Consider the following 26013-nt stretch of genomic DNA (forward strand, 5'->3'; position numbering starts at 1 on the left):
AAGGATGATGGACATTGGTGTCTCCAATCTGTCGACCTGCATCTTTCCCCTTCTTATGGTCTGAACTCAATATTGTGCTTTCAGCCCCCAAATCATCACTCCTTGCTCATTTCTGCTGCCTGCAAGGGACTTCAGGGACAAAGGGCTGCTTTTGAGGTACTCACAGTGATGGTGGGCAGAACCCAGCAGAACTGCTGTCCTGTGTGCAGGAAAGGAGGGTCTGCAAGCCAAATAAGTGTGTCCAGTTTATAATAATTATGTTAGTGATATCAGAGGATGGGGGTAAGGCTTGGGCACTGCAGAGCAGGTCGTGTTCAGGCAGGCTCAGCTCCTTCTCAAAGGGTGAGTCTGGGTCACCCCAAATCCAGACAGACCTCCCAGACCAAATCAGGGGCTATGATTTCCCCAGAGCACACTTCTGTGCAAAGCCTCTCCAGACTTGCTTATCTGCTGCCTGGCAGTATTTACAGCTCCTCTGCAGCCATTTCGTCTTCTTGAGGGAATTCCTAAAACTCCCCTGTGCAAACAAGGGTCAGCCTGTGCTCCAGCCATGCTGCTTTGGGAATGTGTTACCCCAGGAAGGGTTTGGGATGTTGCTTTGCTGGCTCTCCCCCATTCCCCTTTCCCCAGATCTATGGCTCTGCAATAACTTGGGATCTCTCTCCAGCACTGCTGTCTGCAAGGGACTGGCCATGTCAGTGCTATGCCAGGGCTGGATGCTGTGAATGCTCCTCCAGGCTTAGTAGGGCAGAGAAAATACCTATAAAACCTTTATGAATTAAACCTTGGTGCCACAGACTGTGGTGTCTCTCTATTTCTGTGATCTCACGCTGCTGTGCTTTATGGAACTGGCCAGGAGAGGGCCGGAAAGTGCAGGCAAATCCCTGAGGTAAATGATAACAAAATTCACACATGGTTCTAACTCTAACTCTCCTCTAACTCTGGAAGAGTCTGATGCAGCACCTGCTGCTGCTCTGACAGGGGTCAGTGCTGCAGCCTGCAGCTCTCATTCCTGCTCTAGGGAGACTCCAGGCTCTCTGGCAGGAGCCCCTTGCAGCTGCTCAGCCCAAGCATCCCAAGGCAGCTCATCAGAGAGCACTGAAGGAAAACATCACACCCTGAAAGGTGGCAAGAGAAACAGGGGAAGCTGACACCCTGGCACACGCTGCTGGGCTCCAGCTGAGCCTCCTGCCCCTCACTGGGGGTCAGCCCCGCTAACGAGGGCAGCCTCAGCGCTGGCAGCTCCTGGGAGTGATGTGTTTGTCTGACTTTCCATTCTTTGGCTCCTGTTAGCATGTCCCATCATCCTCCCAGTCAGACACTGGTGCTGAGGAAGGGAAGGGCATGTTCTCTCCCCCAGCAGCTCTCTGGGTCGCTGCTGGATATGGAATTCTGCTTTTATTCTTGCGGATGGTAAGAGAAGGAGCCTGGTTCTCTCCCAGACAGTGCCGTGAATGCGACTCACTGCAAGGGAAGTCTCTGCCTCTCATTGCTCTTTGCCCACGCTGGTGGGAAGGGGAAGGTGATCCCACCCCTGGACAGGGCCATGAACCCACACAAGTGCAGCTGAGGCCAAGCCTGGAGCTGCTGCTGTCCTCAGCCCAGCTCCTGCTCCCCGCTCAGGACTTCCCTTCCGCGGCTTTGAGGAGCGGGGATGAAAGGCAAGGAGTGCAAACACAAAGCATGCCTGGTTTATTTTATTTATGACTGGCCTCTGCTTAAAAGGAAACCAGCATTATCAGTCCCAGCACCGCCAGGTCAGATGAGTAAATGAAAGAGAAGGGTTTCGTTTATGATTGGGAGCTCGAGTTTGCTCTTATAAGGGCATCCCGCCAGGCACTGCCTGCTGCTGCTCCTGTCAGGGATGGCCAGGCTCAGCCAGAAACTGAACCAGGGTCTTCCAGAGGTCAAAGCCCTGAGGCAGAGAGTGGTTGAGATCAGGTTGTACATACCCCTCCTTCTTTGGCTCGGGGCAGCCATATGTGTTATACTCAACATCCCTGCAGCCAGCAGATCCCAGTGGGTCCGTACCCATACCTGCTGCAGGTTATCCTGCCAGGCTTGGTGAACCTGAGTGTGCTTTCCTGCTCAATTCCCCAGGGAGAAGGTGGTAAAGCCATGTCAGACTAGGTCCCTTTGCCCTCACCAGTGACTCTAGCTGGAAAGGAGTGCTGGGTTTGGGTTGTGGGTGGTCATCACCCATCACTCCTGCTCCGTGAGGTGCAGGCAGAAGGTAAACACACACCCTGGAGCAGGCTGCTGTTTGGTGCCTGGGGTTTTTAGAGCCAATATTTGATGATCCTTAAATAATTGCCTTGTTGTATATGCAGGGACCTGATTTATCCTGCTCCTTGATGATACCTTCCAAACTCCTCGGGGAGACATCTGTCTCCCTCTTGCTGGTGATTGATGGAGAAGGAGGAGAGCTGGCACTCGGCCCCGTCGTGCTCCTCACAGTCGGTGTGTGGGTGTACTGCTTGTCCCTCCACAGTGGCTCAGAGCTACAGCAATGACAGATCCTCAGGGGGAGGGAGGTTATGTATGAACTCTCCCTGCTCCCTTTTATGTTGAGTCCCCGGTTCCAGAGGAGCAGCATCAGCATTGTCAAACCCCCTTCATTCCCCATTGCTAACTCTTGCCAATTCAGAAGTGCTTCCCAGCGGCTTCCCAGGTGAGGTTTGTCTCTGGGAGCCATTCTTCCTCAGTTTGGATGATTCACTGCCCCAAAGCAGAGGGGGAGGATGATGCACATCACTGGAGGGGCTGCAGCTTGGCCGTGTGCTCTGCTCCTGCTCTCGGCTGCCAGCACAAGCAACAGCACAACCTCCTCCTGCCGAAGCTCCCCCTGCAAGCTCCATGCCAGCCCCTTGGCCAGGGAGCCCACGTGGCAGCAGGTCTGGGCACGGCACAGAGGGCACGCTCCACGTCTCAGAGGCTGCACTCGTGCCCCGGGGAGCAGCGCGTGGGCGGGAGCCGCGGTCGCGCGCCCGCCGGTGGGTTTGGAGAACACGCAGGGAGAGGAAGGCCTGGAGCGATGGAAAGAGGGAGGGAGGCAACCTGTGAGGTTTCAGGGATGCTCTGGGGTTCAGGGAGCAGCCACAGGTGTCTCCCATGTGCTGGAGCCCTTCTGGCTATTGGCAGGTTTCATGAGGACTGTTCGGGTCTGGGGAACTTTGGAATTTGTGTAGCCCTGCTTTTTCACCATTTTCTACTGACACTTATTAACATAAGGAGTGATAGGTTCTGACATCATAAAAACTTTCCCATGCCCTTGTTTGATATCATCGTGACACATGAAAACAGTTGTCCTGCTTTCTGCATCATAGAGAAGGTCCAGTTTGGGGGCAGATGGTGACTGGCACCAAAGGGGGCAGAAAAACTCCAAAAAGAAGAAAACAATGAGACCATCAGCATCACAAACATTTCAGCCTCCTCCAGCCAGTTGCTCAGCCCAGCCCTGAGTGACCTTTCCCAAGCACAGAGAAGTGCAAATAATACTTACCCAGGAGGAAGCTGTGCCAAGGCCAGAGCCAGCTCAGCCCCTTCCCAGCAGGCAGCCAGCCCGAGGAGCTGTGTCCAAGAGCCACCATCCATCAGGGTGGCAGAGATGTGCTGCCTCCAACCAAGATGAGCAGTTTTTCCTCCAGGCTGATCAGTGGTGGTCAGTGCTGGTTCACAATGGATGGCATCATGCTGGGCTCCTGGAGCTGCTGATACAAGTGTGAACTCCACCCCAAGGAGTCACCAGGGAGCTTAGAGGGGGTTTGGAGGCATTTATTGGGGAGGAACTCTGGGTTTGGTCAATGAAAAGGGTTTAGGGACTGAGAGGCTTGCAGCTCTGGGAGCCAGAGCATGTCCTTCCTCCACCTCTGAGTATTTGACCACTCCTTGCACCACCAGTGCTTCCTTCTCTTGGCGCTGTGGCAGCGAGGCACCAGCTCATCATCTGCCCTGCTGCAACAGAGGGACAGTGACAGCAGAAGAAGGGATGTAGGGTCCATTCCCCATCCCAGGCTCTGGGAGAGTTGGGATGACACAGGGGCGAGTGTAGGAAGGGCATTTTCAGCCTGGCAGGGCATGGCACACATCCAAAAGTATCAGCACCAGGAGGACCCCACACATATCTGCTTCAGGCCACCCAGTCAACAAACCCTTGAACTGGGAGCACTGGTCCCCTACACGTGGGCTCTGATCTTTGCTGCTGGTGGCTGAGGAGAAGTGCTGGGTGTTGCAGCAACCTACAAGAAGCAGCTGGGGAGGAGGATGCAGCTTTTTGCTATATTGGAGAGCAGGGAGGAAGAGGAAGAGCTGCTAACAAAGAGCGAAACTAGAAAAATGACGACGCTGACAAAAAACCTTCTCCCTTTTAGGGAACCAAATGCATTTGTTTCCTGATGTGACCAGGACAGCTCAAAGTGAGAGACACAGGAGAGGCACATGTTCAAGTTGCTCAGTGGCAGCTCTCAGGTCCCAGGGTGAGGGTGGGACTGTTTGAGCTGGAAAGGACCAGAAGCACCACCAGCCCCCTGAGCCCCTGACCTGCCTGGGGGCCAGGAGGTGCCTTTGCCTCTCTCCTTTACCTGGCTCCCCTCCATCCTCTCCCCCAGCCACTGTTCAAGAGTAGCTGCCTTGCTGTCACACCCCAGAGCCGTGCAGGAACCAAGGAGGTGGTAGCCAATGGTACCACATTTTTTTGGAGATTTTTGGGGTCACAGAAGTGCTGAGGAATGAAGAGAGGGGAATCGTGGCCTTTCCTATAGCCATAGCTGCTGCTGCCCATCCTGCTGCAGGCTCTTCTGGAGCCGGAGGAGAAACAAACCCACCTCCACCTCGTGGGCTCTGCTCCTCTCTGTCCCTTCCTGCAGCGAGACTCCCTGGCCCCGCCCCAGCTCCTCATTCGCAGACAGTGAAATTGTTCTTCTCGAGACAAACAAACAGCCCCTGCCCCAGGGAGCCTGTGGTCAAGACGAGGAGATGCCATGTTCCTCGGTTTCTTCTCTATTTTCATTTTGCTTTTAGACTTGCAGATGGGCTCCAGCCACAAAATCTGGAGGCAGGTCCAGCTTCCAGCAACTCCTGGCTTGGGTGGAGGCTGAATCCAGGCTGTTGATTTAGTCCCTCTCTATTTCTGGTGCTGGCTTTATACGTAATTTGATTCTATATAGTTTTGGACAGAACTAAGTGGAGCGTGAGAATTTCAGCACGGGAGGTGAAGGGATGCTTTATGAATGAAACATTTGTTAGTGCAAGCATTCAGCAGGAGGAAGGGACACAAACGGCCAGGGAGAGCACAGTGTGGGGGGATGGAGGGGTCCAGCAAGGGATTTAATCCACAGAAGGCTCCACCCAGACCCACCCACACTTTGGCTGCAGTTTTCCTGCTCATAGAACAGCTCTGGGAATTGGGGTTGAATCCCATCTGCATCTCAGTAGCAGCCCAGGAGAAGCCAAGGCACACTCAGGAGCTGAGGACAGAGCTGCAACTCCAGAATGTGCTGTATCCATCTTCCCTGCTCCTGCCATGGCTGGGGGTGAGTCTCCAGCCCCTCAGGGCTGTGGAGCAGGCTCAGAGGGAAATGCCATTTGCTGCAGCCAGGGGCAAAACTCCCACTGATGGAAAAGGACAAGGACTGAAGATGAAGGGTTTGGCCTTCATCTTCAAGAGAGATCAGTGGTAGCTCTGACCTGCCTCAGCACTTCATCAATCCTGGTTTGTACTTGATGTGGATCGTAGCCTGGGGAGATGTTATCCAACCATGACTCTGCTCCTCACATCCTCCGCTGCTACTCCTCCTCCTCCTTTAGATCTCTCTGATGGGAGAAATTATCTTGTTTTCTGGAGCTTTTACCAAACTGCAAGGGGTTTTCCAAAACATCTGGAACAGCTCATGGAGCTGGAGTGGAGTGTAACGCTGAGGGTGGAAACAGGGTCATGGAAACAGAGGCACCCTGTTAGATTAATGCTTGGGAGCGACACTTGGGACGGGCAGAGTTCAAATCCTCATCCCACTCACAAAGGAAAACAGCTGGAAAAGGACAGTGAGACCCTCTCCACACCACCAGGTGCCTCTGGGTGCTGCTGCCCAGGAGGAGGACCCAGCAGTGCCCACCTCAGCACAGGGATGTGGCTCTGGGCTCTAAGGGCAGCGTGGGTGTTTTGGTGTCCCAAACCCTGCTCCTATATTCAGGCTGTGGGAGGAGCTCTAGAAAGAAGCCAGTATTTTGCAAAGGGCAACGAGGCCCCTTGGGTTATTTGGAGGCTGCCAGCTTGGCATCCATCGCTGCTGAAATACTGAGATGGCTTGGAATACAAAGCAACATGTAGTTAATTAAGAGAGGGGTGTAACTGATGCCAAGCCCAGAAAATGATGAAAATAGATCTCGACTAACATCTGCATTTCTACAGGGCTAGGATTTGGACTGATAAAGAGGATCTTGTCAATGCCACAGCCTTGGTTGTGTGGTTTGACTTGGCATCAGGCTGTGGTACAAATAGAGCTGGAGTGGAGTCTGCTGCTCAGATAAACTGATAAATTCTAACAATGCAAAGCCATCACAGCTCACCTGATGGGAGGACAAACAGGGCTGGGAGGTGCAGATATCCTGGGGAAGTGTGTGAGGTTCACAGTGGGGTTGCAAAGCCATCACAGCTCACCTGACGGGAGGACAAACAGGGCTGGGAGGTGCAGCTGTCCTGGGGAAGCGTGTGAGGTTCTCAGTGGGGTTGCAAAGTGATTGGTTTTTGAGCCTCCCCAGTTTTACCTGTTAAGGGAAAAAATAAAAGCCTTCCAGTAACATTTTTAGACAGCTGCTAAAAAATAGCTGATCACTTGACTTGGTGCAAGCCAGAATTGCCTTTTTTAGTACAACCACAAGGAGATTCTAGGAAAAGGGAAGGTGTGATTTATAGGATGGGACAACCTCTTTCTTGGAAAGGAAAATATGTGAAAGCCATGGCAGAACCATGACTTTTAGCCTTATTTTAGTGGGACACCCTCTAAAAACGTTTCTGTGGTGCCTCAGGGGTAATCCAGGCTCCCAGGGCCAGTCCTCAGATTTGTGATTTCACTGCAGTAACTCCGACTGTGTCCCACCAGCTGTGGTGGGGTGAGGATGGAGGGTGCATTTCCTGTGGCTGTGACAATGGGGTGAGAGCAGGGAGGGTCATGTCCCCAGCTCTGGTGTCCCCTTGCCAAGAGGAGGGTGGCACATTGGGAGTGTCCAGGAAAAGTGCCCTAGAAGTGATTCAGGGCCTGGAAATGTTGCTTATGCAGACAGGGTGGAGAAGCTCGGTTTACTTTGTATTATTTTTTGTAATTTATTTTAGCACTATATATTGAAAAGTTTTGGCTGATGGATGATGATATCCCTAAATATCAGAATTGAGAGGGGAGAGGCTTTCTTGGGCCAACAGGAAAAACAGGATAAGATCAAATGAATGAATACAAAAGGGTATAACTTTGGGCTGGAATGAACACTAAGGTTATCTGAAAAATTTAAATGGAGACTGGAACACCACATCCCCCTGCACTGACTGCCATGAAATCTTCAACTTCTGCAGAGAATATTTGGGAGTTCAGGGTGAGGGATTCTTGCATGCTGCGGCTGTGCCTCCACCTGCCAGCCCACAAACAGGCTTGCTGGTTTTAAACCCAGATTTAAACACTGATGGCCTCAGGCTTTCCTATCCAGGCAAGAAAACAAGCTGTGAAAAAAGTAAACATGTCACTGAGGTATTTTCCTTTCAGATGGGTTGGTCTTTCCGAGCTCAGAGAAAGGACACAAGGAAGCTGCTGTCAGACATGAGGATACCAGCCTTGACTTCACAAATATTTGAATAATGTTTGTTGAACTTTATGTGTTATTCCAGAAGAAACAAAAACCAAAACAAAACAAGAGAAAAATTAAGGGGAGGAGAAAAGGTTTCACTGGACTCTGGCAGATGTGATTCCCTCAGGTAACCTCACTGCTCACCCCAGGCTCAGCAGCTGCCATCCCCACCAGCTGCATTTGTCCTGGCATGCCTGGATGGAATCCTTGTGGCACCCAAAGCTCCTTTCAAAAGAGCCTTCCCTGGCCCAGCACCACGGGACCCTTCCCCATCTCCACCACACCCCACAGGCACACATGGACTGCTGCCGCAGGGATGGGCTCTGTGCCTTGCTCAGGGCACAGACAGGACATTGTTTATGTAGGACCTCCCTCGAGTGCCTTTGCTGCTGAGCTCCCTCTGTGGTTTCCTGTATTTGAACCCCTTATCACAGCCCTGCCTCCAGAGCATGTGCTTGGGAGGGCGAGTTTTATGGGTTGATAAGGTTTTATTGCAGCCAGACTTATTGGTGGATGTCTGAAATAAAGAGATGGGGAGCCTGACGAGATGGGGTCTAGGCAGCTCCAATTTCCACTAAACTCAGTAGCCTGGACACAGGTTTTAAGTAAAACCCAGGCAGTTTCGAGTCCATCTCAATCATACCTGGGAAGGTCCTTGTCAGAGAGCTCCAGGGCAGTTGCAGTTTGTACCTAGAAATTGGGTTTAATTTATTTCCATCCCCTGGCAAGAGGAAGCAGCCACAGGGATGTGGTGTATGCAGTACCCTGTCCACCCCCCGGCCCTGTAACACACCTCAGGAACCCCTCAGAACCCAGAGCAGTGAGAGCTCCCCACTGCACCCCACTAGGCCATCCCACCAGGTATAGGTGCAATATATACATGTATTGCACCCTCTTCTGCCTCAGTTTCCCTCTCCACTCCTCACACCTCCATCACAGCCTTCCCTCCAACATGGGCCAAGTTCTCCTCTTGGCAGCACTTTGCATTTAACTTTTTCTCTTCCTTAACATCAGATTAGAAATAAATGAAACTGGCCAGTAACGACTTTGCCAGGTGCTGACTGCTCCTGCACTTCAGCTCTGAGTGTCCTTTGTGTGCGTGTGTGTACAAGCGACCAACAATGATTAAAGAGGCTTTATTAGTCCCATGACTAAGCTGTAATAGGAAAAAACCTGTGTCCTTCCTGCCAGCGACCAGCACGGGGAGAACAGCTCTCCAGGAGTGCTCTGCCCTTGCTCCTGTGCAGGACACAATGCTGTGGCCACAGGGTTAGAGGGTTTTCTGGTCTCTTTTACCCCTAGGAACACACAGGGAATGTGATGCCAGACATGGAGATGGTTGTGTGTGGTCTCCTCAAGCTGTTTGTGTCTGCTCCCAGCATGAGTGGCTGCTCTCTGGGTGCTGGGACTCTCACCATTCAGTTCCCTTCCCTGGTGGTTCAGCCTGCCCCTGCTCGTGGGGATGGTGGTCCATCCAAGGACTCAGGGTGATGTGGAGGCTGCAGTTCTTGGGAAGGGATTTGTTTGGAATGACTTGAACCAATATTCCCCTAAATCCATGCTGTGACCTGACCTCCAGCACAGAAGCCCCCACAGCACTGCCAGGGAGCCTGCTCTTCCTGATTTATCCATCAGTCTAACAGGAGAATTGCCTTCTAATAAACTTCAGCTTGCTCTTACCCAACCAAACACACCAGAACCTTTCCAGAATGTCTTTTCCTTCTGAGATGGCAGATACCAGGACATTCCCCTGGCTGCAGGCTGAATTGCAGGGCATAAACAAACATCTTCAGGACAGATATTGTCAGCCACTGGCTGTGGCTGTGCTGTTGGCATCCCTTGGTCCCAGGGATGTGTGACTGTCCTGGACCCACCACCATGGAAATGAATTAGGGACTTCTGGGACCTTGGAAGTGCTGTGGGAACATCAGGTCACACAAACAAAGCTGCCCAAAGTGACTGCTGCTGTCTCTGCAAGAAGGGACCAATTATTTCAAGTATTCTGGGCCAACAGATACAAACTGTGGCCAGACAGAGAGCCTGCCCTGTGGATGTAAATCTGTCAGGAGGCCAAGTGATGGGGAAAGGGCTGATTTTCACATTTTGGTTGAGACCTCTTCCCAGCACAGGGCTTTAAGCTGGTGGCTCATCCCAGCCCCACCACATCTCAGCAGAGCAAATGCTCTGCACTTCTGCCATGCCAAGGGATGCTGCAGAGGGAATTTCAGGGAGCAGTATTGCAGTAAAGAGAGAAAACAGAACACGATATTTTCTTTCCTCCCCCACAGCTCCACTCCCGGGGCATCCCTTCAGAAGCCTCATTAATGTTGGAGGAGGCAGAAGGCAAACACTGGGAGTGGGCTGCCCTTTCCCCTGGAGCTGCCCCCCCTGAATCAGGCTGGGCTTGCAGCGCTTCCTGCAGTGCCCCCCTGGGCCAGCCGGCCCATCCCGCCCTCCTGCAGCAGCCTCCTGCCATCCCCGCTCGCACACAAAGGAGCTTGCATCATAACTGCTTCTTAAACTCCCAGGCTTTTGAAGTCGAAGCCAAAGTTTGTTTTTACACCTGATTCGAGCCAAGTCCCTTGTTCCAATGTTTACGAGAGCCTCTTTGGTTAGCAGGAGCTCACCTCACCTTTATAACAGTCGGGTTATCTCAGCAATGTTTGTCCAGACTGGCAAGGACCTGGGCTCCTGAAGAACTGAAAATCAAAGGAATCTGGGCTCTAGAAGGACCGAAAATCAACGTCATGAAAGACACCAAACAACAGCTCTGCTGGAAGACTGCCAGCTCTCTCTTCAGACGTGTCTGAGAGTATCAGAACTCCCTGGAGGGGAAGAGACATATTTTGAGGATAGACATCCTTTAGAGGAAACGGGGAGAACCTCAAGAACAGGGCCTTGAAGTTCACAGGGTAGGGATGGAGTCAGCTGCACCATCACTCACTCCACATCCATGGTGCAGGAAAAGATGCTCAAGCTGGGTGGCACAGACCCCCAACATTCCCAGGAGGAGTGGGTTTGAGCAGGGAGTGACTGTTCCTCCACTTCAAGGCTCATTTTGGAACTGTGTAACCCCTGTGACAGCTCTGGCCATGGCACAGCAGGGCACTCCCAGGACCCCTGGCATTCTGTGCTCCCTGCTGAATATTGGCAGGGCAGCAGTTTACAGACACCACCCTGGCCGTTCGCAGCATCCCGGTTTTCCCTAAAATCAAGCAGCCAGGCTTGGAATGCACATCCCGAGTGAAGGACTGGGGCTGAGCCGGCAGCAGAGGGAACCACCACCCGCAGCAGGAGAGCAGGGACCGGGCTGAGCAACCTCAACCCAAACACCTCACCGCGGGCACGGAGCGAAGGAGGCGCTCCGGGCAAGATGAAAGCTGAGTGCTTAATGCAGCATCTTCTCCGAGCCGACTTTCCAGTCGCGGCTTGCTCGGGCTTCCTTGCGGACATCTGGCAGATGGGCCGGGAGAGGAATGTAATGAGTTGTGCAGATGGGAGGTGCCGCGCTCAGGTTGCAGCCGTGGGGCAGGGAGTCAGTGTTTTGTTTATAAACACGGGCAGGATGGCTAAGATAAGAAGGGGATGGTAATTAAATTAAATTAAGGCTCTGGAAATCGTTAGATGAGCCCGAAAACATCAGCAGCCGCTCGAATTCCTAGTTCTGCAAAACAGGGGCTCGCTGTGATGGAGCATCAGAGGGTGACGGGGGAGCAGGGGGCTCTTTCATCAGCTCAGTGGGAGGAGATGGACACAGTTATATCCAAACGGGGGGCACAGAGGGGAGTCAGGTAAAAATTAAACACCAGAGCATCAGGGGAGGAAGAGAAAGTCCACAAAGGTTCTTCCTGTTCCCCTGGAAAAAACATTCCCAAAGCATGGATGGGGAACTGAGGCACTGTGGGATGAAGGGACAAGGTTCCCACTGGGATTTTGGGGCAAAGAGGAGAGTTTTGCAGCAGTCAGATGGGTTGTAAATGCCCCTTCACATCCAGAGCATCTCTGCAGATGGTTTGAGCCTCTTGGTGAGAAGTGGGAAGCAACCAGGTGAGAGCAGATCAGGAAAGGCAGCCCTGACCAAACTGTCTGGGAGGCATTTCTTGGCCGAGGGAGTGGCAAAGCCTGTCAGCCACTGACTGGGGGTAGGACAAGTTTGGAGAAAAATGAGTTAGGAAGTGTGACAGCAGAGGTGCAGGTTTTGGATGGGTTTGTGCATCCAGCATGGAGGCTGCAGCTGTACCTGTCAGCTGAGAGAAAATGATGCTCAGAGCCAAACAAACCCACCCAGCACTGGGGGCTTGTGGCTTCTCTTCCCAGGGCTGCTGGTTTGCTGAGAGATCCTGTGCCTGTTTATTTTTCTTTCCTGCTTGCAGTGGCCCTGATACACCTCCAAGCCTTAAACGCTTTCCCTGCTGCCCACATGGGGTAAATTGGTCCTGGGAGCTTTCCTATCTCTCTGGGAAGAGGGAATGGGCTGAGAAGCTCTGGATGCTGCAAGGCAGGCAGGGTGGGGGGCTGGGGCAGCTCGGGAGAAGGATGTTTCATCAACATCCGTGACCCAGAGACTAATGTCTGCTGCTGTCCCAGCTTGGGAACCTGGCCCCAGAGTACATGATGTAGAGACATGTGCTTTTTAGCTCAGGAGGTCTTTCAGCCTGCTCTCCTGGTGCCAGCCCTTTGCAGGGCTGTTGGGAAGGGCTGTTGGGAAGCGTGGAGGAAATACCAACAGTCCTTGCAGCATTAATCACAGCCAGGATGATGAATGCAAATAAAAATGCTGGATCCTTGGAGAGGGGGAGAGACTCTTTTCCCAGTAAATGTTTGCAGGGTGGTGGTTGATCAAATCTGGGCTGAGGGAAAGGTTCTCTCTCATGCAGGTGTCAAGGGGAGAGCAGGTAACTTATTGGTGGCTGCATGTTTCGAATTAGTGAAGTAAGGACCCATGGCAGCCCTCAGAGCACCCTGCTGCCAGAGCCTGACACACTTCCTAATCTCAGCCCAAGGAAACCATCAGCTCACATCCCTATCAGAGCCTGGCTGGCATCAGGAGCTGCAGGAAGGTGACAGCTTGGTGTGATGCTGATGGAGAGGGAGGCACCACCCCGGTGAAGAGGCTGGAGCAGCAAGAAGGATGTGTAACAGCTTTGGGGATGAGGCTGTTCCTGCAGCCCCGCCAGTGTGGGCAGGTACATCCCACGGGGCAGCCAATGCACTGCCACATGGATTCACTGGTTTGTGCAGACAAATCCTCTCCTCTTTGCCCAACAAGGCTGTTTCCTTCCCTCGGGGCCGTGGGGAGGGGGCTGGCGGCTGGAAAGGCCAGGAGCTCACGGGCTCAGGCCGGCATTGCCCAGGCTGCTGGCGGCCCAGCCGTGCCAGGGCTCAGGGCTGAGCTCAGCTCCTGGCATGGCCGAGGCCGCAGTGGGAGCTCAGCATTCCCTGAGGAGCAGAAGGCACGGGTCCATGGCTCCAGGTGTGCTCTGAGCCACAACCACTGGTCCCTGCCACCCCTTCATGGTCAGTGGGACACCCCAAAGGAGGTTTCACCCACACAGTTCGGTCCTGCTGTGGTTCCTGAGCTCCCCATGCAGCTCCCCAAGGGGAGATGCTGATTTTCCAACCGCTGTCTGGGGCTTTGGGGACAGCATGTGCCAGCTTTGGTTGTGCTGATCTCCCCAATTAGTCTCCCATCTCCTTTTCTGCTCTTCAAAGCACTAAGCATCATTAATCTGTTTGGGGGATTAATGCCAGACCGAGCTGGGGAGGCTGGGCCCTGGCCCTCTCACACACACAGCCCTGCACACTAATAGTTTTTGCTACCCCTGTCACAGCTGTTAAGGCTACAAAAGCCCCAAGTAATGTGATCTCCCAGGGCCCTTGTCCACAGAGGCCCAGGCACCCTGGACCCTTTTGAAGGCAGGAATGTGGCTGAGCATGACCAAGTTTGCCCCAGCAATGGCCTTGTGCTCTCCTTCCCAACCAAGCAGGAGTTAACTATGCATGAAGAATTGGATCAGCCTGTGGGACAGCCAGCCCAGTGCCCCTCTTCTACCCTCCCAGCTCCTTCACCACAGAGGGTCTCAAGTTCAGGGCTGAGTGGCCCAAGAGCCAGAAGAGTGTACTGCAGGCACTGATGGGCACAGAAGGGTTTAAACCAAATTTAGGACAAAAAGCTTGGCATGGATTCCAGACCTTTTCCCATGATTGTTTTCTCAGGAGTCAGTGAGCTGGACACTCTGCAGGAGGGGTCTGACATAGCCACTGGCATGTGCCACGGAAAATGGACCAGGTTGCTTGGGGATGCAAAACGCATCCCTGTGCATCACTTACCAGGACCCAGGGACTTCTCCAGGCCCTTAAAAGAAATGGGCAATGGCCACACAAGGTGCAGGAGGGTGCTGGTTGCTCTGAGGACTGTGGGAGCCTTGCTCCAGCTCTGAATGTCCTTTACCCCTACCCCATGGCAAGGCCCGGAGAAGAGTGCTGGCTCTAAGTGCCCTCCCTGGTACCCAGAGCTGGGGTGCTGCGCCCCACGAGGAGGGAGCCCAGCTGTTGTTTGAAGCACTGTCTGCTGGAGACACTCCAGTCTGGATTTCAAAGCAGCTGCCGGCTCTTTCCTTGGATCTGAGGTGGCTCAGTGGGATTGGGCAGCTTTGTAATTTGAAACAATGGGGTTAGGGGGGACTGTGCCGCCGGCAGCCCCAGCCATACAAGGAAAGAGGATCCCACTGCATGCACAGCCCTGCATTCCCCATCCTCCCCCTGCCCCAGCCTGGGACAGGCAGCCCCCAGCATCATCCAGCGGCCCCAAAGCACCCGATGGCAGAGGCCAGAGGACACTGAGATGGGCATCAGGCACAGCTGGGTCCTGTCCCTCCTCATGCTCTTACAGGTGGGGTTTGGGTTTCTCTCCCTCTTGTTTTCTACACAGTAGTGAAACTCTATGCCAGGGCGGGAGATGCTCAGGGGAATTTGTGATGGCAGATGGTGGGGAAAAGAGAAAAGGGCAGAGCACTTTGCCTGTGGGCACGGGAACACAACACCCCGGGAGGGAGTGAGCAGTGAACAGCCAAAGGTGGCCAGCCTGCAATGAAAGCTTTTAATGCCCAGGGCTCTCCTGCCTTCCCCACACACACACGCAGGCCAGCAACAATCCCGCTCCGCACGCCTTCTTCCTTTCTTTCTTTTTCTTGCTTTTGCTCTCTTCTCCCTCTAAAACAAAGATGTTTCTCCAGATGCACTGGTCCCCATCCAACAGATCCCTTTGTCTTGTCGCTTTGAATTATATTTTCTTTGTCTGCAGTCACCATCCTCCCAGGCTGAGCACTGGATGTCTCATTAGGAAGGAGATTCTGGCCAGTGGTGCCAAAACTCCTCGCGATGCTGACGCAGAGGGATCCTTACTGCAGTGAAGATGCTAAAAGCTAAACCTCAGCCAAGGCAAGACTGTAGAATGAAGTCAGAGTGGAGAGATGCCCGAAGGGAATTAGGAAACTTTGGGATGATTTTAGGATTATAAAAGGGATGAAGAAAAATTACAGGAGCAGAGCCAAAAGACTTCTCACCCCAAGCACAGAATTTCCCATGTCAAATGTGGCACTGTGGGGCCACATGAGACTCCTGTGGACGCTGTCCCCAGGGAGAGGCACAAGGCTGCTCTGGCACAGGCCACAAGCAGCCCTGGGTGATGACAGCTCCTGCTGTCCCCTGCTCCAGGGCAGGGCCTTGAGTCAACATCCCTGGGTGGGATGCCCTGGGCTGCCAGGCAGGCGGGTCCTGCTGAGCAGCCTGGCTCTGTGGTGACTTTACTCCAGACCTCAAAGGGCATCTGGGTGCTCAAAGCCAGACTCATTCCTCCCAACTGGCTCGATCTGGACTGGAAAAAGAAATGAGCTCTCCCCGCAGGCCTGCCCTCACTTAACTTTGCAAGAGGAAATTTTCTCCCGAGCTCCAGGGATTGCAGGACATTTTTGATGTGAGGGAGATATGGAAAGCAAACCTGACCTTTTCAACCAGAGAAAGGCTGTTTCCCCACAAGTCTGTGTCGCAAAAAATATTGGGCTTTATTTTCCTCCCAACGCTGCACTGAAAACAAACATCCAAACCTCAAACTTTGCTACAAAGCACAATTGTCTCTCAAAACCAGCTCTTAGCCATTTCTATCCGGCCCTGCCTCCCTGTGCTGCTCCTGCCTCTCTGCAGGCTCAGGGAGAGTGGTGGGATCAGCCTGGGAAGTTATTCTGTTCCCACCAAACACCTTGGCTAGCATGGAGTCCTTTTATTGCCGGGATGTCATTCACACTGTGCTTGTTTAGCACACATACCAGCTGCCTCTTTTCATGCTACTGGTCTGAGAACAGGGCTGAGCTCTTCCCAAGTTCACAGGAAGATGGGCTCATTTGGGGACGTGGGATGTAAATCCCCTCGAACACTGCATATATTTGCATCTGCAACTGATTTTATCTCCTCTCTCACACTGCAAGATTCCCCTGCTCTGTCACGTTGGGGAAATGCAATGCGTTCCTCACAGGTTGAGTTTGGGATTCTTTTTCTGCTGTTGGTGACTGATTTACTTTTTATTGATTTTTAGGGTTCCCTAATGGTCAAACAAAGACTTGTTCCCATCAAACATCATGGCTGCTGCTCAACCACCACGTGGCCCCCAAACCAGCATCATCTGGAGTGGCACCACCTCCTCAGGCAGCCACAGTGTGGCACATGCATGGAGCAAGCCCTTCCTCAGCCACTGTGACTGTTTTCCCACTTTGGGACATAACAGAAGATCCTTTCAACAACATTTCCTTTGAAAAATAATCCATCTAGCTCTGTTTTTGGAAAGTGCTCCATGCTCTGCACAGGAAGAAGTTAATTACTGTCCGGGGGGTGAGGGCGTGTGTTCTCAAATGTTTTAAATGTTTAATTTTCTTGAAAGAAAAACCATCTCTGATCTCTGTTGGATCCTCTCCCTGTTTATACAGAGGGTTTCTATTAGCAGGGCCAATGGTACATCCCTGACTGCCACGTCTGTGTCCTTTTCTTCTTCCCTCAAAACAGGAACCCCTCCCAAGGGGGTGTGTCCCACCTCTCTGAGCACCTCTCTCCAGGGAGCTGGGAGGGCCTGAGCTCTCCTGGCAGTGTCTGCTCCAAGGACTGCTCCATCCAGACCCTGAGCTGTGGTGAAATAATCTCTAACTGATGCAACTTTTCCTTTCCTGCCCATTTTCCAGGAAGGTGAGGAAAAAGTGAGGTGGGTGACCCCCCCTCATAGCCCCTTCCAGCAAGGAGAATCAAAACGTCACTGAGACCTTTGCTGGTGGATTCAAGCCAACCTCTGCTCACATCAGCTGGGGATGGGCCATGATGATGAGGCATCCACAGCTATTTCAGATGAGGTTTTCAGGCAGAGGGTGTCCCACAAACATCCCTGTCTCCCCATCGTGGAATAGTGTTTACAGTAGGGACATCAGTAGCTTTGCTAAGTCCCAACCTCCTCAAATGGCATTTGGGGTCCCTCCTACATCCCCTTTGCACCATGGATGGGCACAAGCTCCTAGGCCCACCCAGATGACCCCAGTTGTTGGTCCCCAACTTGTTGAGGTCCTTTGTGGGGTGCTGAGCTGGTATGGAGGTGCTGGGGAGATGGGCTTTGTGGTGGGACAGCCCTGAATGCCTGGCCTTGCCTTGCCTGCCAGGACACCCAGAGCTGGCCATTCCCGTGGAGAATTGATTTCCTTTTGTTATTGCTGCTTATCTCAGCCCTGCTGGTGCCTGCAGTGCATTGTCAGGGGTGCTGATTTAATGTTGATGAGAGGATTATGAGAATGACCATCAGTGTGGTAATAGCCGTTTGATTTTAAATTTATTACAGTAAGGAAGAGGTGACTAAGAGGAAGGGCTGGGGACAGCGGTCAGGGTGACCTAAGTGTGCACGCTGTGACATTTACAGGCTGTGCTGGAGATTGAAGTGGGCAAACCTTGTGGGGCCTCTGGATTTTAGAGGTTGTTCCTTAAGAGCTCAGGGCTGGGGCTGTCACCTTCTGGAAAGGTCCACCACATGAACCATTGTGTGGGGTGGATGATGTTCTCAGGGTCTGATCCACTTCCAGAACAGAATCTCTAGGTTAGTGTTAAATGAGTGGGGTCCCGTGGAAGAGCAGATGGACAGGGCTTGCTCTTTGTGCACGTGTGTGGACGTGGAGGGCATTAGTTGTGGGGCTGCTGAGAAATGGAGAAGGACTTTGGCTCCTGGTTGTGGGGCCGGGGGAGCGTTGGGCAGGTTGAGGTGAACAAGAGGGACTCTGAAGGCTCTTCATCTGGATTTCACGACTCCATCTCCTGGGATGACTTCAAACCTCTCCCAGCCTTGATTTTCAGTTTTCAAGTTCCTGTGGAGCCCCTCTCCCAGAACAACAGGTATCTCACGCCCGTGGCTTGTGTCCTCAAAAGTGTCCTGCAGCAAGCAAAGCCACAGCACCCCTTCTGCAGCAGGCTGGGCACATGGTGCAGCTCTGTGAGCTGAGGAACAGGCTCAGATTGCTCCCCTCAGCTGCCCTTCCACAATGTCATCCATATTTTGGGCTCCAAACATCCACCTGTGTTCAGGATAAGCCAGGCTCAGTCTGCAGCAAGCAAACCGGGCTGGTGCACAGACTGCATCTGTGTCCCATCACCAGAGTGAGGATGGCAAAGAAAGCAGCAACGCTCGTGAGAGAAATGGGAGATGGAGAGGACAGGAGGAAGAGGAGACAGGGCAGAGGGCCATGCTGGGAAGGCTGTGGGGGCTGCGTGTGCATCCGGCCAAGCCCACGTGCTGCTCTTCACACTGAGAACCCCTGTGGCTGGAGGAAGGGGCTGCTTGGGGAGCACTCAGCCTCGCCTCTGCAGGGTCAGGCCTCCTCACAGCTTTATTTTGGCTGTGGGGGCGGCAGCGATGCTTTGCGGCGAGCTGTTGGGTGGCTGGCGGGGCTGGAGGAGCACCAGAATGACTTTATTTTGGAAATATGTCCCTGTGGAGCACTCAGTGTCCCTTGGCTATCCCAGCCCAGGGCCGGTCGAGCCGCTGGGACCTGCTCCACTCACAATTGTACTCGCCCTGTCCCTTATGGCTCTGCTGGGAAAAGAGCTGGCGAGGAAGAGAGCCAAGCCCGCGCACGCTCGTGCTCCCTTTGGCACGCCTGAGCCAAAAGCTGGTTTCTTTCTTCCTTTCTTTTTCCTTTCTTTCCTCTTTCTTTCTTCCCCAGGCACGCTTTTCAGGTTGATAGCACAGCAGAGAGGAGGAAAACGTGGTGGGGCTTTGGCCAGGATCGTGGAGGGGAAGCGGTGTGGTGGTGCTTGGCAGCACCGTGTCTGCTGTCGGGCCAGCCGGGTGCCAGGCAGGAAAGGGCGTCCCCAGCCCTGCTTGGAGCCGGACGAGGAAAGGAAAGGGATGGGGACAGAAAGGGCAGAGTGGCGCCCGGGGAGGGGTCACACCAGGTGGGAGAGTGCCCGGCTCCCCCCGGGCAGGTTGTGCCCTTCAGGCTCACCGTGGGCTGGAGAGTGGGGCTGGAGGGACAACGCGCTGTTGAACCTGGCCCAGAATAAACAACCTTCTGCTGCTGGAGAAAACAGCTGGCCTGTTTTCCAGGCAGACCGGGAAATGGTGGAGCCTTTTTCCTCTGGCACTGTTCCAGCAGGGAGTTGCAGCAGCATTAACCCACTCTGGTGGATGGGAACAGGGAGCTTGTCCCAGGATTGTCACTGCCTCCCAGGATGGGAAGGGGCTTCTCCCCTTTGGTTTTTGCTTTGGCACTGTCACGTTTCGTGCTCTTACCATGTTGACCATGGGTCTCCTTGGCTGCTGTTGAATAGGAACCGTCTGCCTCGAGTCCTCCTGCTCTCTGGAGGTGCTGGAGACCTGCTGGAAGAATGAACGGAGCTGGAGATGGGTCTGGATGTTCTCACTCAGCTTCCCACACAACAGGGGGGAGGTGGTATTGCAAACCACGGGGTGGAAGGAGAGCGAAGAGAAACCCACACTTTCATGAGGGACTTATCTTTAAGGAAGACACTCAAAGAACCACCAAGTCCATCACCTAATAGAATTATTGTAGCCAAAACCATGGATTTCCATTCCCTAGAGTGCATGGCAGCCCCCTGAAATCCCCGTGTGTTTGCACTCTGGAGCAGGGCTGAGCTTAGCACAGACACATGAGTGAATTGGCCGCAGACCCCCTGGAGTCAGCCATAGGATGCCTCCCCACGGGAGGACCAACTTAGCATAAATATTTAATAGCTCCAGTAAATATTTAACTTCTCTGACATGAGTGAGGATGGAAAAAACAGACCCTGGCGGGCAACCTCGCAAAACCCCTGGGTGAGAAGCTTCAGAGTGCTCTTCCCAACTCTGAGCCCATTGTATGGGCTTCTAGGCAGGACCTGGCTTTCATTAGATGTATGTGCAGAGCCTAACACAAGGAGGCTGTGATCTGGAACCAGACCATTATAAAAATAGCATGCCCTTTGCACGAGTCAAGAAACACCCGCTCCCAATTAAACGGGAACGTCATCCATCTGAGGTTCAGAGCGGCATTCAGCTGGCTCGTGCTCGGCATTGTCATCATCTCTTTGGGCATTTCCAGCTTGAGAGAGCATTTCTGGGAGGACAAGTTTTTTAAAGGATGGGCACAATTTTGCAGAAGAGGGAATTCTGTTCTTGTTTGCTCTTGAGGCTGCTCAATGCAATCAATAATCACAGAGGGATTTTTGCCCTCTCCAGCTGTGGACGGCACACGTTGCTTGTGGTCAATGCAAAATGCCACCCCTCTACTGAGGGATCAGGAATGCCTAGAGCAAGAGGAGACCTGCACACCCTTTCTCCAGGCCCATGCAAGCCAACCCTCTTCTCTAACACTCTGAACTTCAAAATTTGGTTTTCGTCATCATTTCCTCTCTTTTTTAGTTGAAACACCACTGGCTGAGAGGATGTCCCACATGTGCAAGATGCTAGAAAGTCCTTGTCCTGTGTATCCAGCTGCCTCAGTACTGTGGTCTGGGATTTCAGGAGCTGGCGAGTGGTCACAGAGGTCTGTCACAGCCTGTTTTATTTTGAAGAGCCAGTTTTGCACAGCGAGACCTAGAAACGCTGCCATCTGGTCGGATGTTTCTGCGCTAATATTAGTGCAGCTAAATATTTGCATGTGGGCCTCTTTTAGCAATGGGTGTCCCAGAGGAATATGGGCCACGTTTCTGGGGTTTTTAATAGAAAGCAAGAGAGGCCATGAAGTCAAAGGAAGAAAAGGTGTCAGAAAACACCAGGTCAATGGAATGGGGCACTCCAGCATCGAGAAGAGTTCTCCAAAAGCTCTGTGTGACCAGTTCCAAGTGATGCTAAGGGACTGGTGTGGTGCCACATGGGTCTGGGCTTGGGTGATGCTCTGTCTTGTGTAAGGGAGGAAGCCTGGCAGGTCAGCAAAGCTAAAACCACTCAGACTCATCCTTCCTGAGACACATCACCCGATACTGGTTCTCTGAACTGTGGTTTCCTGATGCAGCTGTTTGATAAATATTTATCTCTGCTCTATTGCAAAGCAATTAGGACAGCCTCAGAAGTGGGTTTACTCAAGAGGCACCACAAAAATAAGACAATTTGGATAATGAATGTATCTATTTATTTTCCATTCATAAGGGCTCTCCTGGAAGCTCCAGCGGAAACAGGCATTTCCCAAAGCTTTGTGTGTCTGTACAGTGCCGCACAAAGGTTAAAATTCACACCCCTGCTGTCACTCACCTCATACTGGTTTTACCCCAGTGTCCACACACTGGAGCTGCCAGCTTGCACCAGTAAAAGGGAGAGCTGGACAGGTTTTCATCAGGCCACTGGCTGCAATTTGGGAGGCTCCAGTGTCCATGTGTGCATCTCCCTGTGCAGGCTGTTGGGGAGCACTGCAGGTGAACACCCACCAACAGCAATTAGGCTGTCAGGTCATGGCTTTTGCTGCAGAAAAAAAATATGTTGCTGTCCCAGGAACAGGTCTGGGGGTCTTATATGAGCTTTTCATATAAGGGGAGAGCAGTGGAGGGATGTAATCTCCAAATCAAGCTGTGACCTCATGAGAGAGATGGGTTTCAATTTCCTTCTTTAAACTCGTTTTAGTATTCCTACTTTCAATTTTGCCTAGGACAAAAAAGGTGCTGGGACCACTCCCAGCATGCAAATCCCTCCAGTGCAGGGTGGACACAGGCAGGTTACAGTGACTGCTGTGGGGTCAGATCAGGGGTCAAGCCCCAATTTCCTGCTCATACCTACCAGGAGCCTGATCTCATTCCAGTCCCACTGCCGCAGGGTTGCACCAGGACATTCCTCAAGCCCTGCTGTCAAACACGGCCGCATCTCACCCATTCCTGAGGATCAGCTCTGTTGTCCCATCCCTGGAGGAGGTGTGGAGAGACCAAGGGGTTTGCACATACTTCCTGGAAGGACTGCAAGGTTTGCACAACCTGTGTGGAGGAATCAAGGGTCCTGCTGGCAGAAAAAGGAGCTGGTTTATGGACTTGTAGCACAAACCAAGCAAATCCTCCACGTGTCAGGCCAGAAGATTAACTGGGGCCCAAGACTGGGAGGGCGACAAAGGGACAGAAGAGGTTCCTTTGTTGGATTTGGGAAGAGGCAGCCACTGCACTCTCCTTTGTGGAGCTGCCGCCTCTTGCTTTGCTTTCTTCCTTTCTCCCTTCAACAGGTTGCTCGGCACAAGCCTCCCTGGCATTCAGGGCCATCCCACACCCCCTCCCATGGCCCATCACCATCTGCTCACCACAACCCCTCACAGTCCAGCCCCGAGCCCTCGTCCACCGTGGCTCCACAGCCCTTTGTGCCATTTTATCCCCTCGGTCATAACTCCTCCACCACTTGCCCCTCGCTCCCTCCTTCTTGCCCGTAAAGGCGAGAGGTGGGAAGGGAAAGGTTTCCCCAGCTCTGTGCAGAAATGTTCAAGTGTGTCAAGAGACAAAGCCTGTCCCCTTTGCAACCCACCAGCTGCTGCTGCCACAAAAGCAGGGAGAGGAGGGGGGCCAGGAGCGTGGGGGGCACTTTGTGACCCGAAAGGAAAAACCTTGAGAAAAGAACAGAATAAATATCCCCTCCTTCCGCCCCTTCTTAACAAGAGGGGACAGAATTAAACACTTTTGTTAAGTGAGGGGCTGTTCCCCACACCAGTTAACACGGCTCCTGCGCCCTGTCCTGGTGTCGGACTTTAACTCACTCTGTGTCGTGTCCTTCTCTTCACGGGCAGAAAATTCAATTAGTCTCGAGCAAATGCCTTCCTAAAGGACACAGAAAACGAAAATAAAGAGGAGAAATCTGCTTTCATCCTGTACAGAAAGAGGCTCTGGGGGGAAAATACAGATTAGGGAGATAAAGAGGCAGGTTTAGGGCTTTCAAAAGGAGTTCTCTTTTCTTTTCTCTTTTTCTTTTCTTTTCTTTTCTTTTCTTTTCTTTTCTTTTCTTTTCTTTTCTTTTCTTTTCTTTTCTTTTCTTTTTTCTTTTCTCTTTTCTTTTCTTTTCTTTTCTTTTCTTTTCTTTTCTTTTCTTTTCTTTTCTTTTCTTTTCTTTTTTCTTTTTTTCTCTCTTCTCTTCTCTTCTCTTCTCTTCTCTTCTCTTCTCTTCTCTTCTCTTCTCTTCTCTTCTCTTCTCTTCTCTTCTCTTCTCTTCTCTTCTCTTCTCTTCTCTTCTCCTCTCCTCTCCTCTCCTCTCCTCTCCTCGCCTCTTCTCTTTCCTTCCTTTCTTTTCTTTTTCTTTTGGTTTGCTTTCTTTGTGTTTCTTTTTTAATTCCTCACCTATCCTCTCTCCCTCTCCATCTCTTGCTCTTTTTCTCCTGCAGCCATCTGATGGCCAAAGCCTGATCCCACACACCCCAGTGTGAATCAATCCAAACCCCTGTGTAAGCAGAGCTGTGTTTGTCTTGCTGTGAGTAAGGCTCCAAACCAGCCCTGGGTCTTTGCCTGTCTACACAGCTCCTCCATCCAGGTACAGCCCTACCCCACTGCCGGGAAAAGCCAAGGATTGATGCAGGGAACCCTTCCCTGCTGGGCCAGCCTTGCTATAAACCAGCAGCCTGGGGGATTTCTGTAGGAGCCCTGGCAACCAGTGCCCACTGGAAACCAAGGGGAACAATTCCAGTGGTTCTGCATCAAGGACCGGCTCCCTGTGCTTGGGGCCGGGGTGCTGCTGGCTGGGCACGGTGCCAGGGGGGCACGGAAGGGCTGGTGCCTCCTCCACGGGGCACTCGGGGTTTATCGCGCTCGGCGAGAGCGGCGAGCGTTTCCCGGCGCTCGCGCTTCCTGCTCCTGATTGCAGATGCTGCTGTCTAATCACAGCTTCCTCCCCTGCCTCTCAGGGCTCCCTGGCAGCACCAGGGCAGGTTGGCATCATCCCATCCTTCGTGTTCACCTCCCACCGCTGGTTTTCCCCATGTTGTTCACCTCCTCCTCCTCCTTTTCCAAGAAGTTCCTCTTGGTGTGCTGCTCTGGTCCTCGGCTGCCAATGCTCTGGAGCAAGGGCTGGTGCCTGGTATTGCTGCGTGCCAGAGATAAGAGCTAATCTCTGTTTTATGGTCATGAATAAAACTCGCAGATCAGAGTCTCTGTGCGGAAATCAGGACCATACAAACCCTCACGGGAGGAGGGAGGGGGGCTGGCAGCACATCCCGTTTACTGAAGCTGTTGTTTTTGTGTGAGCCTGCCCCTACAATGTACCAGGCTTCGCTTGCAGGGAGGTACAGCTCAGCAAGCACTGGGCAAGAGGGGCCAAAAACATTGGTGGGGCAGAAGACTTCAGATTTTGACTCATGAGAGGCTGGGCATGGGGAATTCACTCTTGAGCCTCTCCCAAACACAGCCTGCTGAAAGGTACAAAGAGGGAGAGGAAAAGTGAGACACTGAGCCAGATGAGAACCTGATTTTGTGCTGCAATAGCTCACAACAGTCCTGCAGTAACATTTTTAGGCATTGATTTTGTCTCTCAGTGTCAGGCTTTGGGAGGGAAAGGGACTCTACAAACAATGTAGGAATTGTGTGGAAGGGAGAAAAGTTGGCTGTCCTTTCCAGCTGCTGCTATCTCTTTATGTGCACCCAACATCTGGCAGAAAAGCTGGGGGTTTAGCTTCCATCCTTCTCCCCTGTGCCTCTCCTGCAAGCTCCCTGCCACACAAACAATGATGGATATACTTGACTCTTCCTGCTGGCACGGGCTTCACTGCCCAGAGCACGGGATGATGGACTGGACTGTTTTCAGGTTGCTTTTGGAGATGAATGTGTAGCTGTGGCCTCCCAACATTTCCCAGTCAGCAGGAGGATGAGCCAAATATCTGAAGTACCAGAGGACAAGACCATGTGGGATGGAGGATGGAGATGATGGGGTCTCCAAGAAAAAGGGTGGAAGAAAAAAAAGTAGGAAAAGAGATGGACTGTGGAATCAGAGGGAGAAAAATCAGTTTAGATCAGGGGTTTGTGTCTTGGTTTTTCCCTTTGTGCTGGCTTCCCCCAGGTTATCTTACTCTGGCTGAAAACTGAAGGGGGGTTGGTGAAGGAGCTCTTCAAACCCAGTAGGGCAGTGGCTGAGTGCTGGTTAATGAGTTACTCATAGCCCCGAGCTCCTGTGAGCTGCTTTGATCTCCGAGCCAAAGGAAAGGATGGATCATTCTTCAGCAGCTTCCTCTGCAACATCTGGGCTCTGCAAGAGCCAGCTCTGGATCTCTGGGAGCAGCACAGCCACCACAGCCCTCCAGGCAGGGGGGGCTCCCAGTGTCCAGCACTCTGGATGCATCCAAGGGGCCTGCTGGAACCTGAGCACAGACTTGGTGCCACCAACAGCTGCTCTTCTGGGCCTGACTCAAGTTTTGGCTCTCTCCAACATGGACAACCCATTGTGCTCCAGCCCCTGTGCCCCTGCTGATGTCTCAGGCTGTGCACTACCCATGGCTTAAATAGTTCTAAGAGAATGGTGGCAGACACTACCTCATGCCAAGTCCCTCATGGTAACCCTGAAGTCACCATGGCCTCCTTGACCATTTCCCTGAACTCTTGTTGTCCTCGGGTTCTTTATTCCCTCACTTTAAATAACATTTTTTCCCTCCTCTACCTCCCATAAACAGGGCTATCAGGCTCCACACTCCTGGGAGAAATTCCCACTCCTGTTCCCTTCATGGTCTG

The 26013-nt window shown here is 52.6% G+C and overlaps 1 long non-coding RNA gene across 2 annotated transcripts; it reads right to left on the reverse strand.

The window, feature by feature from the left end:
- Positions 1-19648: 19648 nt before the first annotated feature.
- LOC119707168 lies at positions 19649-24397 on the reverse strand. 2 transcript variants are annotated; one of them, XR_005258700.1, is made up of 4 exons: positions 24286-24397; positions 23067-23127; positions 22115-22327; positions 19649-19726 (listed from the first exon to the last, which is right to left on the reverse strand). It is a non-coding gene; the product is annotated as an uncharacterized LOC119707168 (long non-coding RNA). The 2 variants fall into 2 exon arrangements; XR_005258701.1 differs by lacking the exon at positions 19649-19726 and adding an exon at positions 21669-21802.
- Positions 24398-26013: the final 1616 nt, after the last annotated feature.

Source organism: Motacilla alba, chromosome 14 (genome assembly GCF_015832195.1).
Source record: "Motacilla alba alba isolate MOTALB_02 chromosome 14, Motacilla_alba_V1.0_pri, whole genome shotgun sequence".
NCBI lineage: Eukaryota > Metazoa > Chordata > Aves > Passeriformes > Motacillidae > Motacilla > Motacilla alba.